We start from the raw sequence: 4,651 nt of genomic DNA, 5'->3' as shown, positions 1-4,651 counted from the left end.
GGATCGGATTTGAAACTTTGGATCGGATAAATTTTCTAATTGTCGGATTGGATTGTTAATTTTCAGAACTTCTTCGAAGTATATAAACAAATGTTGGAAATTACTTTCCAAATACAAATTGAGCAATCACATTTCAAATACTTGTTTTAACTGTAAACTTCGAAATTAAGTACTTAACATTGTTACATGTAACTGAGTACACAACTGATTGAACTGAATGTTCAATTTACAGTACAAAATGATTTAAACTGAATGTTCAATTTATAATACTGAATGTTCAATTTACACTTTACAGTACACAACTGAGTACTGACTGAACTAAGTACTCATAAAAATTAATAATGCAACTAAGTTCAAAAATGCACAGTCCTAGTAACAATGTTCGAACTTAACAAAACAAAACAACAATCTGAAATTTACACAACTGGACAGTAAACCAAACTGAAGACCCCAAAACAAAACACAATCAATTGTCTTTCAAACCAAATTTTCATAGCAAAATAAAACAAACCAAACTACTAAAGTCCCAACAGTTCTTTAAAATATTACACATAACAAAAGAGTTCCAAGTTCCATGTTTTGGGAAGCCGCAACAGTCAGAAATAGATGTTGTACCAAAGGTTCATTCACTGTCTCTGTTTCGTTTTCCATCTACCAAAGGTCCAAAACAAACAAAAAAACCTAAATAAAATCAGAAATAGATGTTGTAATAGAAAAAAACCTAAATAAAATCAGAAATAGATGTTGTAATAAAATCAGAATAGAAAATGAAAGAGATAAAAAACAGAACATAAAGACAAATCGATACATACATAAAAATTGAAAAAACAGTATGAACTATGAAACAATAGTAACTAATAGTGAAGAAGAAGATTACTTTACTGGCTTGATAGTTGAGACTTCGAGACCGAGAGGACTGACTACTGAGTCACTGAGATAAAGAGTGAAGAAGAAGAGAGGCGGAACCGCGGAAGCTAAGGCGACTGAACTCTGAAGAAGAGAGGCGGAACCGCGGAACAGTATGAACACTGAAGAAGAGAGGCGGAACCCTGGACTGGTCACTATGAACTCTGAAGAAGAGAGGCGGACTTAGTGGTGAACGAACAGCCCTAACTCCTAAGTGAAAAAGGCGGAAAAGAAGATTTAGGGTAGGAAATAGGAATAGTATTTAGGGTAGTATAGTACTATTAGTATAGTATACTAACTTAACCGGGTTAAGTTATTTAACCCTAAAGAATTTAACTATTTATATATAGGCCCATATAATTTCGGATTTCGGATCGGATTAAAATCATGCCAATCTGAATCCAATCCGAAAATCCGAAATTTTATAAAACATAATCCGTATCCAATCCGAAAATCCGAAATAGAGTATGTCGGATCGGATTTCGGATATCCGATCCAAATGCACAGCCCTAGTTAGGGTAGTGACAAATTATCCACATGTTAAAGGTGTTTGTATCTCACTACTCTATCTTTAAAATTATGAGGCATTTAGTTGTTAAGGATGAGCAGGCCAATTCTTGATCTACTCATTGAGATCATTGGGCCTGACAAATTAACTTGTTCCGCCCATGCCCTTTGATGATTGCAGGATAATTCTTGAAATTCCCTTTCAGTTTCAAGGAAGCCAACCACGCCATGTAGCTAACTAACTAGCTAAAGGAAGGAAGCAATTAGGAAATTCATAAAGAAAATATGCACTTATATCCCAAAAAAAAAAAACTTTAATGTCTTTACTCAAGATCCATTATTTACCAAAAACGAAAACGTCACCGTGCATTCTACTCTTATACAATCCAAGTCAGAATTCAAACAGAGATTCTAAAAGAACAATAAGTTCATGGATCACATGTTTCAAGCCAGAAGATGATGCAGTGATTTCATACTGCAAGGACAAAATACGAACATAGCCTTCTTAATTCCCTTAAATCCGAATATACGGTCAGCCAAAAACCAAAGCTCAAAATTCCCATGACTAGTTAACAAACTAGCAATTCTTGAAAATGCAGTCGATGAATTAAAGGAAAAAAGGGACAATACAAATGGCAAACAGTGCCGATGAACAACATGGAAATCAATTTGAATTTACTAAGCCACATGAGAATACATTGCCTTTCACACAAATTTCCTAAGAGACAAAATATATAGGCATGGCATTGTAATCAGGACTAACATGGCAAATTCGACTTCTCATTCAAGGAGTCCAAAACCTCGTTAAAAAAAACAGAGAAAACAACTCCTTCTCTTTGCCTATGTCTGCTGTTCTATCCTTTAGCAATTACTACTACCACACAAACAACCACGAAAATACTCACTTACAGAACAATAGTTAGAGCAAGATGGACAAATAAATTGGACCATTTATATGAGAAAAGGAAAAAGAAAAGAGCAAGGAAAAGTAGAACTGTGAGGTGAGACCTAAATCCATGAAATTAACAGTCAAATAAATGCAACTCATGTTAGAACTATCAAAACAACTTGACTAAGGAAAAAATAACTTTGACAGAGGTTTTAGTCTTCCATTTGACATGACCCCGTTAAGAAAACTAGAACAAGAAAAGTGAAAAACAAAATGTCATTCTGTCCGAGTCTTAGCTCAAAATGGAATGATTGCTACAAACGAGAAGATCCTTGAACTTATACGGTCACATTACAAACAATCATTCCTTAATTAGCGACATAAACATGAATCGTTGCAAATAATTGTTTCAATCATAAAAGCAACTCACCTGAGAAAAAATTATCAACTGTTTCTTGAAGTTTGAATGAGATACAACAGTAGCAAGCTAATCAACAAGCTTGAAATGAAAATCAACTAATGAAATCTGAGCCTTAACAACAAGTCTGATGTACTCGAATCAGCTCCGACTTCCAAACTCAACCCAGTTCCATAGCAACAGTGAAGCCTCCGTATTAAAGATGCAGAAAACAGAGATGTGAATGTCAAACTAAAAATAACACATATTTTAGTAAATTTTTGTATTTTTCTGATCTGAGACTAAAAATGGAGAGCCACAATAGAAAAGAAGAAGAAGAATATTTTAGAACCCTAGTTTTTCCCCTCTCAATTTCTCCAGAAACTGCTCTCTAAAATTCCCTCCATCTCTGAAAAAAAAAACCCTCTACACAAGAAAAGGTCTTCACCTTATATAGACTTCCCAAAGATCTCGAAGCTTCTACTCCCCTTTTCAAGAAATCTTCCGAGCCAAGAAATACTCTCCCCAAACTGATTTTCACCCTTTTTCTGATGAAAAAGGGACAAATGGAGGGAGTAGATCAACTCGAATTTGATCTGACGCTCCCCATTTTTCCTCATTTCCATCTGAAGGGTGAAAAATCCGAAATAAATCAAATAGAGCATGTGAAGGAGAGGAAATCTGTCAGAAACGGTTACGCTATGGCAAGAGGAGAGAAGGTAAAACGCGTGGTGCGAGTTTGGGTTTCACTCGCCTGAATTTTGGCGAGTTTTGGGAACGGATTCGGCTTGTTGGAGAAGAAGAACAATGTTCCGCTGTTTGGGGTCTTTGGATTTAGGGTTTTCTTTTGTTTTTTTTTGTATTATAAGTGGGACGGGCGGGTAACGGGTCGTGGGTCGTGGGTTGTGGGCTGGAGAGGGCTGGTTTGGGCGTGGGCTATAGGGCGAATGGCTGGGCGGATTGATGGACAAGTTGGGCCTTAGCATTTGGGCCACAATCAGCTACCCTATTTTCTTTTCACTTCTTTTTTTTTTCAATTTTCTTTTCTTATACTAATTAATTAAAACTTAAATTAAAACTCCAAAAAATAATTAATTTTGGAAAAACTAAGCTGATCAACTACTAAAACATTTATTTAAAAATAATTACTCCTAAATTAAAAGGGAAACTACAAATTTAAAATTACAAGGCTAAAATGTAAGAGTAAGCCAATTTTCGGGATTTTTATTTTTAATAAAGCAACTAAATTACTAATTAACCTAAAATGTAAAATAAGTCCTAAATGCAAACGCGTGATATTTTTGGTATTTTTGATTTTTAATGGAAATTAAAAATGCACAAAAATGCAAATAATTAATAAAATTTCTACAAAAATCTATAAAATTGCAAATAATGGGAAAAATTTATTTTCTTGAATTTATCGGAGTAATTCATATAGGGCAAAAATCACGTGCTCACAGTTAGTATGCTACTTGTTGGAGGTCGGAAGCGGCCAAGGTCAGGCCATTTTTGGACAAGGACAGATGAACAAATTCTTCTTCAGATCACAGGATCCGCAATATTATGAAAGGTTGATGGTTTTCGAAAATAATAAATTCTCTGATATCATTAAACTTGGAGAAAGAATCGAGGAAGGAATCAAAAGTGAGATGGTAATGAATTTTGAGGCACTACAAGCCACGAATAAGGCATTGCAATCAGGTGGCATATCGAAGAAGAGAGATGTTGGGGCAGTAATGGTGGCCCGGGGCCCAAAATCTCCACTTCCTATCAAACACCTCCACCGACATATCAAACACCTCCACCCATATATCAAACACATCCACCCACATACCAAGCAGCACCACCCATATATCAACCCTCATCCCCCAGATATTCCCAACCAAACACTGTCCATCACACCTATAACTCCCAACCATACCACTTCCAATCACTTATAACTCAAAACTTTC

At 35.5% G+C, this 4,651-nt stretch overlaps 1 long non-coding RNA gene across 1 annotated transcript; it reads right to left on the bottom strand.

The window, feature by feature from the left end:
* Nucleotides 1-239: 239 nt before the first annotated feature.
* Nucleotides 240-3,518, bottom strand: LOC107785304 (uncharacterized). Its single transcript, XR_001647841.2, has 2 exons — nucleotides 2,733-3,518; nucleotides 240-651 (listed from the first exon to the last, which is right to left on the bottom strand). It is a non-coding gene; the product is annotated as an uncharacterized LOC107785304 (long non-coding RNA).
* Nucleotides 3,519-4,651: the final 1,133 nt, after the last annotated feature.

The sequence above is a fragment of the Nicotiana tabacum genome, chromosome 18 (genome assembly GCF_000715075.1).
Source record: "Nicotiana tabacum cultivar K326 chromosome 18, ASM71507v2, whole genome shotgun sequence".
In the NCBI taxonomy this organism is placed as follows: domain Eukaryota; kingdom Viridiplantae; phylum Streptophyta; class Magnoliopsida; order Solanales; family Solanaceae; genus Nicotiana; species Nicotiana tabacum.
Note: the sequence above shows the minus strand (reverse complement) of the source record. Positions and strands in the feature narration are given on the sequence as shown.